Genomic DNA, 22,042 nt, shown 5'->3' with positions numbered 1-22,042 from the left:
CCCGACTTGATTTCAAAGGTGTTAGCTTGAATAGCCGGATGAAGGATGCTTGACTGAATGTCATCGATTTTAGGCCGAGAAAAATCCATAAGAGCTGGATCAGCTTGAACAATACGATCTCCCATGTTTACTGGTTCTTTCTGCTCAGTTCCTGAATCCGAATCCTCAAAATCTAACTTCTCCAGAATATCAAGAACTTCGTCTGTCTCCTCAGCTGTATCTAAAGTCCTCTTGCGAGCACGAGAACGAGTTTGCATAAACGCTTGCTAAAGTACCTGAAACACAACCGAAAAGAGTAAGTAACTACTACGTCCTAATCACTGAGTCCTAATGACCAATGATGGTAAGTACATAAACTAAACAAATACGCCGAGTCCCCGGCAGCGGCGCCAAAAACTTGTTAGGGCAAAAACACACACTAATATTCACGCAAGTATACGTGTTCGCAAGTAATATAGAATACTTTCTAGTTCGTTCCCTCAGAGACTTAGACTAAATTATTGTCTAATTAAACTCACTCACCAATGTATGATTACTTCTCAATGTTAAGATAATAATACTTAAGATTGTTGATTAAATATTAACTATAATTAACTACTTAATTAACCACTTAACTAACACTTCAATTTATCAATAATAAAACACTCATGAGATCACAACTTCATTATTACTTCCTTCTATAGCCATTGTTATTACCTTTAGCATGTGACAGTGATGATATTAATCGAATAACACGAAACGGATAAAAGCCAACTTTCATTGTACTAATACCATTCTACCAAGCATCCACAATTAAGATAGAAGTTGAATAGTCATCAATTATGTTGAGTTCCTATATGTCTACAGAAATTGACAACACAACGATTTAAGCACAAGTTATCCCTTTTGATTACATAGGGCGAATAAAACTGTTAGAGTTACCCACTAATCATGCTCAACGTACATGAACCTATGCTAGCATGGCAAGTTCTAAATCTCAAGATCCACCGTCGCTTTACAAGAGATTAACACCCTATCTTATATGTTCGCGACGCACATAAGACGAATACGCACAACCAATACTAGATATCATGCAATCTTCACACACTAAAGAATTCCATAATAAATCCGTTGCAACCCCATGATCACGATTAGCCCATAATAGAACTTATCTCCATCATGGGTTCATATGAAATCATGATAAACAAACATAAGAAAATAATAAATAAACTAATTATATTAAAACAGAGTACGTCACAAGAGTAAATAAGTCAAAGCAAGAAAACTAGCATCCAACGTTACAACGAAACAAGAATCACAAGAAAATATGCTTCCTCTTCGTTGCGGTGTGCTAAATCGGTCTTCTTCCTTATCTCCTTCGCTTCTTGCGTAAAACACAATCTAAAACATAATCCCCTTAATACTCTCTGTGAAAACGTCTTAAATCTACCTATATAATAGTCCCATAAAACTCAGATTACATAGAAGTTGGAAGCCAAACAGAAGTAGAAGTCTAAAATAATTTATCTTTTCCCCCGACCCTGCGCGGCCGCTCAGCATAGCTGCGCGGGCGCGCAGGTTGCTGCGCGGCCGCTCAGCATTGCTGCGCGAGTGCGCAGGCCTCTACTGGAAAAAATCCAGGTTTGCTCCGTTTCTTCGCCGTAATCTGCCCATTCCTTTCCTCTCGCAATAGTGAACACATGCCAAGGCTTATTCTTGATGATTCCTCCCCCGAAATGCAACTAATACCCTGAAATGCATAAACACTAGAAAAACGCATCAAATACACAAAATACTTGATTTCAAGACACCAATTTAAGCCATTTTAAGACGTTCTAAGTGGTATAAAATGCCACTTATCAATTATACATATTTGTTACAACAATATTATAACAAATTATCAAAAATAAAAATGATATTATAACAACATTAGAAATAACTATATAGATGTACATTAAAAAGTTTAGAAAAAAAATTGAAAATGTAAATTTTAAAAAATCGTGCATTGCATGTGCTATAAGCTTGTTAATTAAAATATTTATATAACAATGCATTTTTTTACATGAAAAAGGTCATAGTTATTTTTTATTAATGCGCTAAATTAAACATAAAGCTAAATAATTAAAAAATATTTATCAATCAAAACATACATTTATATGTATATAATTGTAACATCCCGGTTTTTTATAATTATTTTTAGTTGAATTATTTGATTTAATTATTTATTAATGTCAGTATGATGTAGTTAAAATAGTTTTTATAAGTTTATTTTTTATTCTTATATTGAGAATATTGTTTTAAGAGTATTGGTTTTAAAAAAATAGTAAAGCTATTTAAAAAAAGAGTGAGGATTTTAATAAAAAAAAAGAAAGAAGGAAGAAAGAGTTAGGTTTAGACAAGGAGAAATAGATGAACAACAAAGTCAAATCGGAGATTATGGATTTGGAGTTTAAGGGATTAGGGTTCTTGTTATTGGGGTTCTAAATTTATTGATTTTCATTCTCGGTTACAAAGATCTCGAGGTACGGATATCTTTTTTGTTTTCTTATTTTCCGTTTCCGTATTCTTCATTGTATACGATCTGATTTCTTATTAAATTCATATCTGATTCGTTATCTGTTAGAATTTGTTAATTTTGGTCATTTCGGAAAGGTCTTTTAATTATCTACAACTTTCGTTCCTTTCCGTTTGTGAAATTCGGTCTCTAAATATGAGTTTTTCTGCAATTTGTATGACCTGCCTGTTTGACTTCGGGATTTAAATATCCAACCTTTGAAAAATCATATTAAATTGAATATTTGTTCAAATATTATGAGAAATACCATTCTGGAAAGCTCTTTTCGATATCTGAAATTTGCGTTTATATTCTGCTGCTAAATTCTGTGATTTTGATGTCTTAAATATCAAAATACAATTGTAATCAGAGGCTGATTCTGTGCTGCAGTCCGTATTTTTTTGTTTTCTGAATTCGTTACTTGTTTATTTTGGACGAGCCTTACCATTCTGGAAAGGTATCGGAATTTCCCACGACTTACGTGTTTCGTACTTTTTCAGTTGACTTCATCTTTATACAGTAATTTGACATTCTTTGAAACTGATCAGATTTGTGCTTATCAATAATTAGTGGTTTGTTATGTTATTTTGTTTCGTGATGTTGGGTTATAGTTTTTTGAGGTTATTTGATAAATTTATATATGATTTTGGAGATGTAAGATATTTGAGTGTGTGATCTTTGAGTATTTATTTTGAGTTATTTATGTTATTTGTATGACTTGGGAGTTTGTAAGACATCCGTCGCGAGTGGATAATCTCGTGCTTGGCACCTCCTATGCGGTGTACTTAAATTGTATGGGCGTGTCGCCGAAGTTGTGGGACACGTATAGCCATGACTAGTATGTGTATGATTTGGCCTTTTGGGTAGCACGTGTTTATTGTCGTGCAAACCCCTGTAAGATATTGGGTAGCATTTGCTTTGTGCTGTGCAAGCCCCTGTAAGTTTTGATGACTACATATTTCGGGATTACCGAAAATGTAGGACATCCTGTAAGTGTAAGATTATCTCCCATGTTCGTATGTAAGCTATTTTATGTATTATTTTGTAAGTGTGAGAATATGTGTAAGAGTATGTGTAAGGGTTATGATTTCATTTTATCATTATTCTTTCGATTATATTATTTGTGATTATTATGTATAACTGATAAGGATATGTGTAAGAGTATGATAAGTTTTGGGTGGTAAGCATTTAGTTTTATTTTATGAGTTGAGTATTCATTTTTTTTATATTGTCTCATTCACTATTATTATTGTGCTTCATTCAGATATTCAGTTGTGTTCTTAGCCTCGTCATCTTTTAATCTTCGTTCAGTTATGCTTTATTTTATATCCGTATATGAGCCTTTCGCTCACTGCCGGTCCTTTGTTCGCTTTGTTCTCCTCCGACAGGGTTTCGTAGGTGGGTTACTTAGTGGGAAGAGTGCGAGTTGCGGAATTTTGAGGAGTTTGATTTTATTCTTAGATTTTTATTAGAGTATGTTGTTGTGGTTGTAATTTAGTTGTATTTTAATTCAAGAACTGTAAGTTTATTGTATTTTTGAGAAGTTGTAAAGTTTTATCGGATTTTAATGGAGTTTGGATTTAAATAAGTATTATCTTGAGAAATTTTATTAGTTGGGTTGTTAAAATAATCATAGTTAATCATAAAATTTTACAGAAATATAATTTTTAAAATTTTATTGAGAAAAATTTAAAATATTTGACATTCATATTATTTTTATAATTTGAAATTCTATCTTTTATTTTAATTTTAAAAAGTTAATATATTATTCTTTAAATGGAATATTGAATTCCAATTTTCCCCCTCGAAATATAAATATTATTAACAAAAATTGTCAAATGAGTGTAGTTTGAATTCAATATTGGAAGTTAAGGATAGTGAACTTTTTTTTATAGAAAATGTTATATAATTTTGTTTTTGAGCAAAAGAAAACGCAATTAACTCTATAAAATATAGGCTCCTATTTCTTTAAAATATTGGGAACTAGCTCAATCTCCAAAAATGCAACTTTACGTAAGGCATAGTTTGGTTTTTTGGGGTTCTTATACACTTTTTTATTTAAAATTTTAATATTAAAAGTATAATATGTAATATTATAATATAAAATATTAATATTATAATATTTTATATTCTATGCTAAAGCATATAATATAAAGCGAGAGAGAGAGAAGTAATAGTGTTTTTTTAAAAGGATGTACCTTATTTTTTTAATTTTTTTATTGTAGATAACCTGTGGCCGCTAGGGTGCACACAATGGGACAATAATTTAAGGATCCTAAGGGCAAGTCCAACAGACTACTTATCAAAATTCTTAAGTTGAAATTTAAGGAATGAGGATAGAAAGTATGCTCCAATTTTTAGTGATTTTTTAAATCACTAAGATCATTCATTCACTCTTTATTTTTAGGAACTAGCACCATCTTTTTAAGGATCCTCTGACTATTATTTTATACTCCCTCTGTTTTTAAATGTTTGTCGTTTGACTTTTGTGCACGTAGTTTAAAGTGATTTGACCATGTAGTTATAATAATTATTTAAAAAAATCTTTTTTTGAATTTTAGTATAAATTATATTTTTTATTCAAAAAAATAAATTTTAAAAATATTTATTTTTACTAGCCGGTCAAAGCACCATGAGATGTGTGCATAAAAGTCAAACGACAAATATATAAAAACAGAGGGAGTAATATATTTTAGGGACCACTATCTCTTTCTCACTCTTTTGCGTTATATTTAAATTGATTCAATGTAGATATTATTTAAGTAACAAGTTTGAGTAGTATTGTTGGAAATAAACATACTATCTCGTGTCAATAACTATATTGGACCGGAGACCGATATAATTAACATCATAAATTTTCTCTTCATACATAATCACGGAGGAAGATTATATGTTACCAATACTACCGGCCAACAAGAATACCGATTGGTTATCCTATTGTTATGTGGGTTGATACCATCATCCGACAAACCTAGTCGAAAATATCTAGGCTCACTTTCGAAGGCAGGCAGGGTGGCACATATGGCCATCATGAATTCTTTGGTTAGAATGCCATGTTAATAACTTAGCTGTCGAAGAAGATTTAAACATCCGTTAAAATTTTGGAATGATCGGAAAGTACCACATATCTTTTGCCGTGATTTTATACTTTTCTCTACCATCCTTACCCACCTTCTAGCGAGATAGCTTACACTTTGGACACTCCGAAGCAGTCTCATTTACACCTCTATATGATACACATTCATTAGGACACGCGTGGAATTTTGTATACTCGAGGCCTGTTATGGATAGAAAACTAGGGTATATTAATTGCTAGGGTTCGGGAGCTCAAGGCCTTTAATGGCTGCTCTCGTGTTTCGTAGCTTAACTCTGCCTTTAAGAGATGCCTACGTATCTCTGTGAATTAGAGAATCAAGCCAAAAACATAGTTCTGATAGGAGAGGTGAGACCCCTGATATAGATGTTGGGAGTCCTTGAATTGGGCTAGGGTTAGGAGACTTGTTGAATAAGTCTCAGACTTTGGATAGACTTTGAAGTCCTAGAATCAAGGAATCAGACTCCTTATGGGTGTAGGTGCCCTCAAGGCTATCTTTTATAGATTTATATCACCGATTGAACTCATTTAATGAGTTGTTAATCCTCCCTATTTATTTATTACAAAATTAATAAATAATCAGGGCTTTGGGCCTCGTTAATTGGACTTAGTTATTGGATCGTATCAGGTCTAATCAATTCAACATTAATTATATTTCTAGGCTCACTACACCATAAAATGCCTACTGTAACACCAAAAAAACGTTGTATTAGGGGGTAAATATGTTGCTCTTGCCCCACTTTTAAGCTAAGGTAACATTTTCTTAAAGATAGGGTTTTCCATGTTGCCTTAGGGTTCTAAGGTAACATCTTTGGTGCCTAAGGCAGCATCGTATTTTAACTTATTTATATGTTGTCTTAGCTTGCTAATGCAACATAATGAGAGATCAGTTGTAACTTATTTTTTATGTTACCTTAGAGTTCTAAAATGTTTTTAAAAAAGTGGGACCCACATTGGGGCCCACAGGGGGACCATTGTGGGGCCCATAATTCTGTCAACTCAGCCACTAGAGGTTGTATATAGACATCGATGCTATTTTTAGGAGAATCTAGACCAGAAATAAGAGTTGACAGAATGAGGTTTTCTGGATTCATACACAACCAGGGTGGAAGGTTGTAATTGACCAAAACAATTGGCCAAGTACTGTGATTTGTATTCATGGTACGAAAAGGGTTAAAACCGTCAGCTGCTAAACCTAGCCTGATGTTTCTATTTTCTGACGCGAACTGGGGATATCTCGCATCCATTGTTTTCCAAGCTTCGACATCAGCGGGATGTCTAAGTTTCCCATCCCTTTGACGTCCAACTGCGTGCAATACCATAAGTTCCGAAAAATCTTTACACATAAAGAGTCGTTGCAGCCTTGGCTTTAGTGGAAAATACCGCATCACATTCGCCGGAACTTTGTGAATCACCTTCTCCGGATTACTATCTGAAGTGCCTTTCTTCTCGCGTACAATCCATCTTGAAAGGCCGCAAGTTTTGCAAGAGTCCTCTTTTTCATCTTCACCCCAATACAACATACAATGGTTAGGGCATGCGTGTATTTTTTTATAATCGAGCCCTAACTCTTTAATCACATTCTTTGCAGCATAGGAAGACAATGGTATATTTGCCTCTGGAAACGCATCTCGGATTAGCTCTAGTATATCCCCGAATCCTGACTCCATAATTCTGTGAACACATTTTAAGGAATAAAGTCGGACAATAAAACTTAATCGTGAGAATTTTTTACAGCCTGGATATAAAGGTTGTTTTCCCTCCTCATAAAATCTTTTAGAATCAACAGTTGGTCCATTTGTACGGTCCAGGATCTCATCTAAATTATCTCCAAAATGTAGATTATTCTCCCAGTCCATATCTTCATCGTCACTACCGTTATTTGGACTTAAAATCTGTGAAACTTCTACAATCCAGTTCACATATAATGGGTAAGGACCACTACATATGAGATGATCGTAGATTAATTCTCGACGCTGCCACTTACTATTTTTATAATTCCGGCAAGGGCATGTCATTTCATCACCTACTGCCAATTTGGGCATGTCATTTCATCACCTACTGCCAATTTGGGGAAGGCATTATCCAAAAATGCATTAACCCCTTTCCTATATCCTTGACTATGCTTTGGAAGGTGTATCCAAATATTTTCATCCTCGTCCATTACTACAATTAAGAAGCATGATAATGTTATACTAAAAAGGTAAGAAAGACACCAAAGTAGCCTAGTTAACGTACAAAGACTAGTGAGCTAAAAGACATACATTTAATATGTATTCCTTAATATCTAACTTAACTAGATTACTAATAACATTGATGCAAGACTAAAAAAGCAGGCCTGTATCACAGCACATATCGATACTTATCAATTAATAGGCATTGTATCACAGAATAGTATGAACATATGGTGTTCATACTTCATACACAACAACATAAACAATATATGTACTTATGGTCACGCCCCCGAGTCTAACCCCCTCTCTTCTCTCGTGTTCAATAAATAATAATGTTCAATAATTATTGCATGCAATTCGTGAATGCTCCCACCATACTTTTTTCAATTTCTACCTAATCCTTCATTTACTTGTAACTTGTAAACTTTAGTAGTACACTAGTAATACTTAGGGGCCTGAGCGCTAATAGAAGGAATTACAAGAGCCAATAAAAGTGCAAAAACAATATTCACAAACAGATAAATGCAACTATATATATAGAACAAACAGATGTTGCCTCCACTTATTTAAAACAGATAAATGCAACTATTCTGGTTTTAAAATATATATGCTTATTATAGAGAGTAACAGCCTTTCATGGTTGACAAAAAAAACATAACATATAACAAAAAAACATCCAATAGTAAATACTTCATAACATTCATGTATAACAAAATGACTGAACAAAAAATGCAGAACATTCATAACATTATGCAAATACGCATATAACCCAATACCCCCGAATCGATAACATATAACAAAAAAACCCAATAGTAAACACCCAATAGTAACATATAACAAATATGCATAACATATAACATATAACATGCAAATACGCATAACATTCAATAGCCCCAAATCGATATCCCTAACATTCATGTATAACAAATATGCATAACCCGAAGTAACAAAAGGTTTAATACCTGCAAATCGAAGCTCGACCCGACTGAACAAGCACCAACCCGACTGAATAAGCTCCAACCCGACTGAACAAGCTCCAAACCCTAATTTAAATCAAAACGAGAGACCAATTAGTTAAAATATAAAAAGAGTAAATTAAACAAAAAGTCCTAATTTCAAAAACCCCTGATTTTAAAAAGCCCTAATTTGAAGAACCCAAAGCCTCAATCGTTAAATCGTTGATTTGCAAGAATAAGAGAGAGTTGAGAGCTTTACGAGAGAGTTAGAGTGAGAGCGAGAGCGAGAGAGGGAGAGAGAGAGAGAGAGAGAGAGAGAGAGAGAGTGGGTTAGAGTGAGAGATAGTGAGATGGTTAATTAGACTGAGAGAGGGAGATGGTTAATAATTGAGAGAAGCGGGTAGTTTTGCCGCCCAGCTTTTTCACGGGGTTCCGTGTAAATTTTATTAATTTTTGTTAAATAAAAGATTATATTTATGTTTATGTGATTTAAATATATATTATTTTCATAATAAAATATTAAATTTAAATTTTATAAGGATATATTTTAGCATATTAAAATGAATGAGTCATTTATAAATTAAACTTTTATATTTTATAAAAAAAATCAGTTCATTTGAAAATAAATATAACTTAAATAATTATTTTAAAATTTTTATTGAAATTAGTAATAAATTTTTTTATAAATGACCTAAGGCAACATATCCTTGCATGTTGCTATATGAAACATATGTTTTTCAAATGTAACACCACTTTGTACCTAAAATAACATCAAAAATGAAGTGTTTTAGTAGATCAAAACTAGTATAACTAATGTAACATTATTTAGCAACACCCATCTACGAGATGTTCCCGTAGGTCATTTATGGTGTAGTGGCTAATTTTAGGCCCATATCATTTGCCCCCCAACTTCTGGGAAATCGTAAAAGATTTCGCAGAAGTTAAGTTCATTTGTTCCCTTACAGGGCATCGTTTTTGCGTAAAGTGTGGAGCGACCTACACATTTACAATGATTTGCCTTGCACACGGCTTCAGGGTTGTTTTAGAACCTCCCTATTATTTTCCTTACCTTATTCCTTCTTTTTAGGAATATTCTGGTATTTTTCAAGAATTTTCCCTTAATTTCTGGGGTTTTTTTTCCTAATTTTCAAGAATATTCTGATACTCACAGGTATTGTTTCTTTAATATTTCAAGAATATTTTATCAAAATTAATTTTTGAAAATTATTTTCTAATTTTCCCTAATTTTTTGCTTATTTTCCCTATTTTTGGGAATTTTTAGCAATTTTCCTGATTTTTGGCCCATTTTCAGATTAATTAAATAATCAGAAAATAGACTCTCATGGTGACATGCATCCTAGGCGTGGGTCACCCCGCCTAGGAGACATGTTTCCAACAACGCCCATGAATGTTGTCTCCTGGGCGCTATTGGTTCCCTCCCTGCTTCCTAGGCGTGGGTCACCCCCGCCTAGGAGACAACTTGTCTACCACGCCTATGAATTTTATCTCCTAAGCGTGGTTGTGTATCTTCCTTCCATAATTCCTAGGCGTGGTTTACCCCCGCCTAGGAAGCAATCATATTACCACGCCTAAGAACTATGTCTTCTAGGCGTGGTTGACTTTCATGCGTCTATACATCCTAGGCGTGTGTTACTTCCGCCTAGGAAATAATTATTGTACTACACCTAGAAATTATGTCTCCTAGGCGTGGTTGGCTTTCATGCCTCAATACTTCCTAGGCAAGGGTTACCCCCGTCTAGGAGACAATTATTGTACCACGCCTAGGAATTATGTCTCCTAGGCGTGATTGGCTTTCATGCCTCAATACTTTCTAGGCGTGGGTTACCCCCGCCTAGGAGATGACTATTGTAACATGCCTAGGAATTATGTCTAGGTGTGGTTGGCTTTCATGCCTTATTAAATCCTAGGTGTGGGTAACCCCCGCCTAGGAGACATGGTTTTAACCACGCCTAGGAATGGTGCCCCCTAGACGTGGTTTGACCCTTAACTCTATGCTTCAATATATCTTAGGTGTTAGTAAACCCCTCCTAGAAGACATAGTTTTAACCACGCCTAGAAATGATGTCTCCTAGACGTGGTTTGGCCTTCAATATCACTTTTTTGTGATTTTTTCTCAGAATTCAGGTTTTTTGGCAAAGAACATTCTAGATCCTTCCCGAATTTGGAAGGGTACCTTAATATTCAATTTTTATGAGCCTCCCACCCTTATCAAGCCCATTTCCTTCGGCCCAACAATCGGTTGAGTTACCTCTACTCGGCTATAAAAGGAGTGGAGTTGTGAGTTCATTTCTCACACTCTACTCAAATCTCTCAAAAAATTCTCTCTTCCTACATTATTTTCTCTCCCTCTTTGCCACCACAAGGCGATTTTCTCCCTTTCCTACCGCCGTAGTTCTCACCATTTTGTGGGTTTTTTTGAAGATTCCGTCTGAATCTTCATCTCCTTCCTTCATCTTCTAGAGCTTTCTGGATTTTGAGCTTTAATCATCTATGGCGGATTCCGACTCTTCTCACTCTCAGATTCCCCAAGATGCTCCACGTCCTTCTAGGGTCAGCAGAGGAAAAAAATCTCTCGTCCATTCTTCATTTATTCCTCTTAGGGATCTTTTAACCGAATTTGGGAAAGCCTTCCCTAATATGTTACACTTAGATGCATATAATTATCCTTCTAGATTTGATTCTGATAAGGTAGGGACTGTAGCCCATTTATTTGGCATTTCACACCCTTATAGGGCCGTGGCCCAAATGATAGGGCTTGCTACCCAAAGCCTGGGGCCATTCGGGTCTATAAGGAAACCTTTTATGTTGGTTTCCGTCTTCCTCCACACCCCTTCATTTTTCGCCTTTTGGCTGAAACCTGAGTCTGTCCAACCCAACTTACGCCCAACTCTTGGCGTTTCATTCATTGTTACATGGCCCAATCACGCAATCACGGTTTTGAGCCCAACTTTTGTGTTTTTCGTTATTTGTTTAAATTTATAAATGCTCCTGAGGACCAAGGATGGGTCAAAATAGTTCATAGATCCTTGGCCCATTCCTATTTTGTTTCTGGTACCAATCCCGACTCGTATCCAACTTGGAAGAGCGAGTGGTTTTATGTATATCTAGATGCCGAGGAGAGTTGTGACCATTTTTCAGGCCCAACTTCTCAAAAAGTATAGACGGCTCTTTAAGAGATTTAAAACTGGGAGTAGATGAAGATGCGGCCATCAGGGCCATTACTGCTGATAATTTACATCATTGTGCTCTCATCCTGTCAGAGGGCAACTTGTAAAGTTTAGGTCTTAGCGACCTGGGTACCGAGGGTACTTCTTTCCCCTTTTTATTTCATTTTTCACTTCAATATCTTCGTTATTTTTCTAATGTTTGCATATTTCCCTGCAGCTAAGGCAGCTCTGGACTCTATCTTTAAGAAAAGGGAGGCCCGTGCTGCTAAGGGCTCCGCTGTTGAGACTCACCGCGACAAGCGGGTAAGGATTGGAGATGGTCCTTCAGTCACGGTTAAGGAGTCCGTCCCTACCTTCATATCTGAGAGGCCCCTTAGCTTCGATGAGGATACTTCTCCTTTCACTGTGACTTGGGGCCTTCAGAAGAGGGACACGGTAGTGGGGAGCTCTGAGGTTGCTGTTGTTTATTCCGAGAGCGTGGTTACGCCTCATGACATGGCCAGGATAGTAGAGTCTTCTGATGACCTACAGATCGAACGCCTGGGTGCTCAGGCCATAGCTTCAATAAGCTTCTTCCTTAACTCATTCTTTAACTATTTTTATGATCTTTCCTTTGCTATTTAAACAACTTATTATGTTTGAACATGTTTGTGCAGATAAATACCTATCTCCAGGCCGCCCTTCACAACCTGAATGATGTAAGGACTAGCCTGACCATTGTTGAAAGGGATATGGACAGGTACCTTAAGGCCTCAGAGGCTAACTTCACTCGCTTTCGTGAGGTGGAGAAGGAGTTGGCTGAGGAAAAGAAGAAGGTTCGCAAGCTGGAGCTGGACGCTAAGAGGGCTCGGGCTGAGGTGATAGCTGAGTACAAGGCATCTCGGGACTTTCAGGATGTCCTGAATGCTGAGTATGATGTTAACTTTCCTGAGACCTTTTCTAGCTGCTGGGAGTAGATAGTGGAGGAGATTAGGAAGAAGATCCCGGAGGTGACTCTTGCAGCCTACCCAGTCCCTGCTGTTCCTGCGCCAGAATCCCTTCTTGAGGATATTCCTCTCTCCCCCACTCTGACTACTTCTACTGAGGCCACAGCTTCTCCTTCTCGGGATGTTAACCCTATGGGAGACGAGCCTGTTCCCCCCTCTACTGCTACTGATGGGGGAAATGGTGATGATGATTTGTTTAAGGATTTAGATTAGTTTCCTTTTTATATTGGCCCATCGTGGCTTTTTATGTATTAACTTACTTGTACTTGGAACTTATTACCCTTCGGGGTTTATTTATGCTATTTCCTTTTTCATAACCTTCCCTTTAAGTTTTTCAGCACTTTCTAAATGTTGTATTTTAAGGAGGATGATTAATAACTTGAACTACTCAGTTCTAAGAGTCGTGCAACGTGCACCCTTTTATAATGAAAGAATTCTTGAAGTCTTCTTCCTTTTGTGATCAAAATCATAATCACACAAAGTATTATCACAACATGGATATCCAAAGATTGAAATAATTCCAACTCAGTAATATATAGTCTGGTTTTCCAAAACCTTATATAGCATGGGTTCAACCCTTAACAATCACGAACTAAAATGCAAATCCTACTGAAATCAAAATATAAAATTCTACGCAAGCAAAGATTCCAGGTGCTTTTGAACCTTGTTACCACTATAGTAAGTATAATCTATAGGTAGTAAACTTTCAAGTTTTGAGCGTGCCAAGTCTGGGGTATTTCTTCTCCATCCATGGTTTCTAGCTTGTAAGATCCCCTTCCCTGAACGCTCTTAATCTTGTATGGCCCTTTCCAATTTGGGAAGAGCTTTCCTTTCAGCCCTACACCAGAGGCTTCTACCTTCCTTAGGACCAAATCTCCTTGCTTGAAGAATCTCTCTTTTACCCTTAAGTTGTAATAAAAAGAGGCTTTCTTCTGACATTCCACAATATTTGCGTGCGCCGCATCCTGTACTTCATCTATTAAATCCAGGGCTAATATTTTCCCCTCCTCATTTTCCTCAGCATTAAAAGCTTGGATTCGGGGAGATGAGTGCAATATTTCTACATGAATAACTGCTTCTTCCCCATATGCTAACATGAAGGGAGTAGCTCCGGTAGTGACTCTACAAGTAGTTCTGTAAGCCCAAAGTATTGGGAGTATTTCATCCACCTAATTATTCCTGGATTTCTCAATCCTCTTTTTTAACCCATCTAAAATTATATGATTTACCACTTCCGCTTGTCCATTGGCTTGTGGATGAGCTACAGAGGTGAATTATAACCCGATCTCATTTTCCTCACAGTACTTCCTGAACTCTTCGTTATTGAATTGTGTTCCATTATTGGTGACCAGGATGCATGGGATTCCATATCTGCACATAATGTTTTCCCACAGGAATTGTGCAACCTGCTTAGTTATGATCTTGGCTAAAGGTTTAGCTTCAATCCACTTAGTAAAATAATCAATAGCTACAATCAGGAACTTCCTTTGAGCCGTGGCCATGGGGAAAGACCCAAGTATATCCATTCCCCACATGGCAAAGGGGATGGGAAAGTTGATGGAAGTTAGCATCTCGGGGGGTTGTCGAACAACCGGTGCATGTTTCTGACAATAATCACACTTCTTCACATATTCTTTGGCATCGACAATCATCTCTAGCCAATAAAAACCTAAACGGGTTATCTTATGAGCCAGTGCTCTGCCCCCCAAGTGTTGCCCACAAATACCTTCATGTACTTCTTCGAGGGCCAAGTGTGCCTCATCAGGCCTGAGACATCTTAAATAAGGAACTACATAAGATCTTTTGTACAGAATCCCATCGATCAAGGAATATCTCAGTGCTCGAACAGTCAATTTCCGTGCTTCAGTCACATCATTTGGCAGCCAACCAGTTTGAATATGGGCTTTAATGGGATCTATCCATAATGTCCCCAGCCCTATAGGGGCTACAAGCTTAACATCGATGCTTCGTGTTTTTAAAACGCGGAAATACACATTCCCCGAACTTTTCTCTATTTCTGATGAATTAAACTTAGATAATGCATCTGCCTTGGCATTTTCCTCTCTTGTAATGTGCTCAACATGGCATTCATCAAATTGAGTCATCAGAGCCCTTACTAGGCGAACATACTTAGCTATTGTTTCATCTCTTGCCTCAAACTTTCCCTTGACCTGGGATACGATAAGCTGGGAATTCCCGCAAACTTTCAAATTCTTGACCCTTAATGTTCCTGCTAGGCCGAGGCCAGCTTCAGAGCTTCATACTCGGCTTCATTATTTATGGTCGGGAATTCTAACTTCATGGCATATTCAATCAAGTATCCATTTGGGCTTTGTAGAACAAGCCCCGCTCCACTTGAATTTGTTTTTGATGTTCCATCAAAATAGAAAACCCAATATTCCTTCTCCTTAGCATCCTTTTATTTCTCATTAGAATCATTTTCTTTGCCATCTTTTGTGTCTGTGTCTTGAGGTATGGTATCTTCCTGCCCCCCGACTTCTTGGTTGGGTATGGTACATTCCACCACGAAGTCAGCCAACGCCTGGGCTTTTAATGCCATTCGTGGCTTATATTTAATGTCAAATTCTCCCAATTCTATTACCCATTTAATCATCCTCCCACTAGTTTTGGGACTATGAATAATGTTTCTCAATGGCTGATTTGTCAGCACTTCAATTGTATGAGCCTGGAAGTAAGGACGCAACTTCCGTGAAGCCATCACCAAGGTTAAAGTAAACTTCTCAATAGTTGAATAGTTCAACTCAGCTCCATGCAGAATTTTACTAACATAGTATATGGGTTTCTGGAGTTTAGGCTCCTTCTTAACCAATACAGTGCTCAAGGCATTTTCTGAAATGACCAAGTATAAATACAAGGTTTCATTCAGAGTTGGCTTGGCCAACAACGGGGCCTGAACCATATATTTCTTTAATTCTTCAAATGCCTCATGGATTTCCTCAGTCCATATAAAATTTTTAACCTTCTTTAGGGATTTAAATAAGGGCAATCACTTGTCTCCGGATTTGGAGATGAAACGTCCCAGAGCTGCAACCCTTCTGGTGAGTTTCTGAACGTCATTTATGGAACGTGGTGGTTCCATATCTTGGATAGCCTTTATTTTATCAGGATTAGCCTCGATTCCCCTCTTGGAGACCATCAGACCTAAAAACTTTCAGGATCCCACTCCGAAGCACACTTTGCAAGATTTAGCATCATTTTGTGATATCTCAATACCTCAAAAGCTTCCCTCAAATGGGTTCCGTGATCAGCCTTTAACAAGCTCTTGACTAACATGTCATCAACATAAACTTCCATAGTTTTCCCAATAAGATCCTTAAAAATCTTATTTACCAACCTTTGATAGGTGCTCCTGCATTCTTGAGACCAAATTCCATAACAAGATAACAAAATACACAAAAGTCAGTGATGAATGATACCCTAGGGATTTCATCCTTATGCATCTTAATTTGATTGTATCCACTGAATCCATCTATGAAGCTCAGTATCTCATGACCAGCAGTATCATCCATCAGTGTATCTATCCTCGACAATGGGAAACAATCCTTTGGATATACATCATTTAGATCAGTGAAGTCCACGCACATTCTCCACTTTCCATTAGCCTTCTTCACCATTACAGGGTTAGCTAACCATTCCGAAAACTGTATCTCTTCAATAAAACCAGCCTCTAAGAGCTTCTCTACTTCTTGCTAAATAGCTTCTTGCCTCTCTGGAGCAAAATTTCTTTTCTTTTGCTTCACAATCTTTCGATTTGGATCCACGTTCAGCTTGTGAATGATCAGTTTCGGGTCTATGCCTGGCATATCAGCTGCCGACCATGCGAACACATCACGATTCTCTTGTAAAAACTTTACCAACTTCTCTCTAAGGGGCTCCACTAGTGATGCTCCAATAAAAGTTACTTTCTCAGGATCTTCGGGAGCCAAAGGAATCGGAACCAAGTCTTCTGCTGCCTTCCATCTTTTCTCATCATTTTCACGGATATCCAGATCTTCAATAGGCAGAACCTGCCCCCCGATTCCATCAGCCCTAAGAGAGGCCACATAACAACTCCTTTCCATCTTTTAATCTCCTTTCTCTTCTCCAATCCCATTCTGGGTGAGAAACTTCATCACTGAATGGTAGGAAGAAGGGACTACCTTGAAAGCATGTATTCCCGTTCTTCCCATGATTGCGTTATAAGTCGATCTAGCCTTTACCACTACAAAGTCCAATATATATGTTGCTTGTCTTAGTTCCTGGCCTATGGTCATTTGAAACTTAATTATCCCTTCCACGGGGTACTCCACTCCTGCGAATCCATATATCGGCATATCGGTCGGGGTTAATTGAGAATCATTATAACCCATCCTTAAAAATATATCATGGAGCAAAATGTCCACCGAGGCACCATTATCTACAAGGACCCTCTTCACCGGGTTGTTCCCTATTATCGGTGTTATGACCAGGGGATCGTCATGAGGAAATTTCACACCCTCTAAGTCATAATCATCAAATGTCATTCTTACTCCTGTCCTAGCCTTCTTCGGGGCTTCTCCGACAATATGCATTACTTCTCTAGTGTATGTTTTCCTCGAATTTTTGGATGAACCAGCAGTGGTTGGTCCTCCGAAGATTGTATTTATCACTGGCCCTCGAGGTCGTGGACCTCCAAAGATTTTGTTAATCACCGGTCCCCTAGGTTGGGGATTTCGCCCCTAATCGTCCTAATCCCTTTTGCGATCATCAAAGTTCCTTCTTCTATTATTATTCCTATCTCCTCCATCTCCAGTATACTTGTTTAGCCTTCCCTTTCGAATAAGGAATTCTATTTCATCTTTTAGTTGCCTACACTCATCAGTGTCATGTCCGGTATCCTTGTAAAATCTACAATACTTGCTTTTATCTAGTTTAGTAGGATCAGCTTTCAGGGGTTTAGGCCAACGGACTTTCCTATCTCTTTCAATTTCCATCAAGATCTGGCTTCTAGGAGCATTCAACTTAGCATATTCAGTGAACTTTTGCCCAGGTCCTCCCTTCTTCGGGGTCGAATCAGTGTTTTGCTCAGTTCTAGGATACTTGTCCTTAGCAATATATTCCAGATCAGTCTTTCGCTTCTTGCCACCAGCGGGCTCGTTATTCACTAATGTCTTCCTCATGCTCTCCTCCACTTTGATGTATTTCCCGACCCTATCTTGGAGCTGTAACATACTTTCAGGGGGGCGCTTGGCCAATGATATCTTGAAGAACTCATCCCTAGTTCCCTGCTGTAGTGCTATCATAGCTACCTTGTCATCAAGATCCGGGACCTTCAAGGCTTCCTTGGTGAAACGATTCAAATAGTCTCTTAAAGATTCTTTTGCTCCTTGTATAATACTCATGAGGGATGCTGAACTTTTCTCGTGCACTCTCCCACTGATGAACTGTTTGATAAAGCTTGACTTAGATCTCTGAAGGATCCAATAGAATTTGGAGGCAAACGGCTATACCATCTTTGAGCCATTCCCGACAGGGTTTGAGGAAAGGACCGACACTTAATAGCGTCATTCACGGGCTGCAACAACAGTGCATTAGAGAATGTCCTAACATGATTAGCGGGAACTCCAGTGCCAACATAAGCTTTAATGGTGGGCATCTTAAAATTTCTTGAAATATGGCCATTCATTATCTCTTCAGTGAATGGTGGAGTGGGATCATCGGGATCTCCTAGGGGCAGAAGATCACTTGGATCAGCCCTTGGGGCAATAACCCTTCTTGGTATTGGACCATCCAGGTCTATGACTGGAGGATTTCTCCTCCTCCGGGGTAGTGGGGGTCTTAGGTGCGTCTCCAGATCGCGCTTCAGCCTTTGGATCTCAGCTTCATGAGCCCTGATTCTCTCATGTACTTCCTGGATATTCGTCCCTTGTGTGGTTCTAGGGCGTCGATTAGCATCATCCATAGGTTCTTTACCAGTACGCCTCCTCCTTTGAGCCACATCGTCATCTAAAGATTCAGAGTCTCTTTCAGTGTAAGGTCCAGAGGATTTTTGGTCCTCCGGAATTAGAGCCAAACCTCGTATGTAGGGGGTGTTTGTCCCCGTGCTTCACTTCATCTAGCATGTCCACTTCCTCCAACTCGAGGTACAGGGGCATCCCATAGGGGGGATTAGTGGTAACAATAGTTGAATATTCATACCTTGCGGGTTGAGAGTTCACAGGTGCATGTACCTGCTGAACTTGGGGATTCGTCCCTTAAGGAGTCGGGGGGTTCGTCCCTTGTAGAGCCAGGGAATTCGTCCCTTATGGCTGAGGCTCAGTTTCCCCTATCAGGGTTCCTCCTTGGGTGGAAGTGTAAGATGAGTGTGGGGGTATCTTCACCATTGACGAAATCGTTTGAGTTGTCCCAGCTGGTGTTCCTTCAGGGGCGCTGCTTCCACTCCGTGTTCTTGCCATGGTTGTTGTAATATTTTCCATAGACGGCGCCAAATGTTATGGATAGAAAACTAGGGTATATTAATTGCTAGGGTTCGGGAACTCAAGGCCTTTAATGGCTGCTCTCGTGTTTCGTAGCTTAACTCTGCCTTTACGAGATGCCTACGTATCTCTGTGAATTAGAAAATCAAGCCAAAAATGTAGTTCTGATAGGAGGGGTGAGACCCCTTATATAGATGATGGGAGTCCTTGAATTGTTCTAGGGTTAAGAGACTTGTTGAACAAGTCTCAGACTTTGGATAGACTTTGAAGTCCTAGAATCAATGAATCAGACTCCTTGTGGGTGTACGCCCCTCAAGGCTATCTTTTATAGATTTATATCATCGACTGGACTCATTTAATGAGCTGTTAATCCTCCCTATATATTAATTATGAAATTAATAAATAATCAGGGCCTCGTTAATTGGGCTTCGTTTTTGGACCGTATCAGGTCTAATCAATTCAACCTTAATTATATTTCTAGGCTAATTTTAGGCCCATATCAAGGCCTAAATTCGAAAGAGTTTTCTTTGCTTCATATGCGTTAACAGGTAATGCATTATCCTGAAGTACGAATGAACCAATTGTAGAGAGAAGATCACTGGATGCGCTATCACTAACACCAAATCTCGCTTTCCAGTTCTGTAATTTCAACACCGGATCTAATTTTATGTAGTGCTGCCCTCAAATAAAGGTTATTGAGCATCGGCCACAAACCTCTTATATTAGATATATTTGATAATGTCATGTGTAATATGATTTGTGTTTAGTTTTCAGATCTTACCTAACAGGACAAATCAGTACTTAACTGGAAATCAGCACTTATACTGAAGACAGAACTTAAGTTATCATAACTTAAGTGATCAGAAGATATTTATCAGGAGATAATATCAGGACTTAAGATGACTTTCAAATAAGGCAGGCGGATGATTGAAAGGAAAGAAGATCGAGACTAAGACAGAAATAAATATGCATGAAGAAGGAATTCTATGAAGAATAAAATACTTGGAAGAAAAGATAACTGGTTGATATATTTTAGGAAGCAGAATTATATTCCATATCAATTAGAATTTATCTTGTAAATGTGTAGTATATAAACACAGGCATAGAGTTTACACTAGAAGTGTTACGATTATCGAAGTTATTATTCTTTGTAACTTTAGCAGCTCTCGTGATAATTTGTTCATCACTAAGGGAGGACAGTTCCATATTGTAACAGAGTTTATTGTTTTGAATAAAATCTATTTTCTATTACTTGAGTTCTTATAATCGATTTGATTGTGCTAAACACTGTATTCAACCCCCTTCTACAGTGTGTGTGACCTAACATCTTAAAATCATGTGAGTCTTTATCATAGTCATCACCCCCCCCCCGAATTACCCCCGGATTACGATATGCTGCTTCACAAACCGCGACAACTTGTGAAGCACCAGTAGCAGCCGCTTCCGATGCAGCAGCCGCTTCTGATGCTGCTTCAAAAGCAGATTTCAATGCATCTGCATTCTGCTCCTTTTCATAATGGGAAACTGTGTTACCAACAGATGACCTACCGGCCTTTGATCTGTGCCAAATCCAATCAATATACCCGAGACTGAAACCATTTTCATAGAGATGACCCCTTATTATTTTAACCGGAAATTTCTTGAAATTAACACATTTGTAGCAGGGGCAAGGTATTTTTTTAGGTTTTTTACAATTTTTTTCGGCATTGTTGTGGAATAAAAATAAGAGTGCGTTAGTAATTTATGATAGGTTTTGTGAACTTCGAGTTTTAATGGTTGCTCTTGCGTTCGGGACTATCGATCCTTACAAGATGCCTACGTATCTCTGTGTAGTAGAGAATCAAGCCAAAAATGTAGTTCTAGGCTGAGCGGTCGAGCTTTTTATATAGAGGTGAGTCTAGGATTAGACTTGTGTTGGGAGACTTAGTGGACAAGTCTCCAACTTAGATGATAATTAGGAGTCCTATAATGGAAGGAACTCAAAAACCTTCTGTGTAGGACTTTGAGTCTGTTTAAGATACTTGTCTCTTCTCTTCCGGCCGTAGTAGGCCTAGTTCGTAAACACCTTGTGTTGGTGGACCTTGACGACCTCTGCTGATAGGCCTTGACTACATGGGTCATCTTGAGTCTGCTACGAGCTTGGACCAGACAGGTCTGTACTGGATTTCAGACAAGAAGCCCAAGTGTAATTAATGTGACATTTAATTTGTCTTTAGGATGCATTTTTCTATCCATATTATTTGCCCCCGACTTTCGGGAATACTGCTCGAGTTTTTGTGGAAGTTATAATGGTCTTTCGTGACTCAGGGTATTGATCGGGTGTTAGCCCTTCATGGGTATTTCCATTTTATTGTAAAGTGTGGAGCGACCTACACGTTTACAATGACTTATATAGTGAGAGTATACGCACTAAAGGCCTTTGCACAGGCTAATTGGATAGTGTTTAACACTAAAAGGTCCTAATCGGGACTAAAAAGCGAGCATTTATCGCCCCCTAACATTCGTTAAGGTTAATTACTGGGTGTAAGCTGCTAACAGGCCCTATTCGGGGCTAATTGGCTATAATCGGGCAATTTTCATGCTCAGACTGCTAATTAGGCTTAAAAGAGCCTAATTTTAAGCTAGAATTCACTAATTGGCCTTAATCAAGGCTAAT

The sequence above is a fragment of the Apium graveolens genome, chromosome 2, assembly GCF_009905375.1.
Source record: "Apium graveolens cultivar Ventura chromosome 2, ASM990537v1, whole genome shotgun sequence".
NCBI classification, from domain to species: Eukaryota; Viridiplantae; Streptophyta; class Magnoliopsida; order Apiales; family Apiaceae; genus Apium; species Apium graveolens.
The sequence above is the reverse complement of the archived record's forward strand: the minus strand, read 5'-3'. Positions refer to the sequence as shown.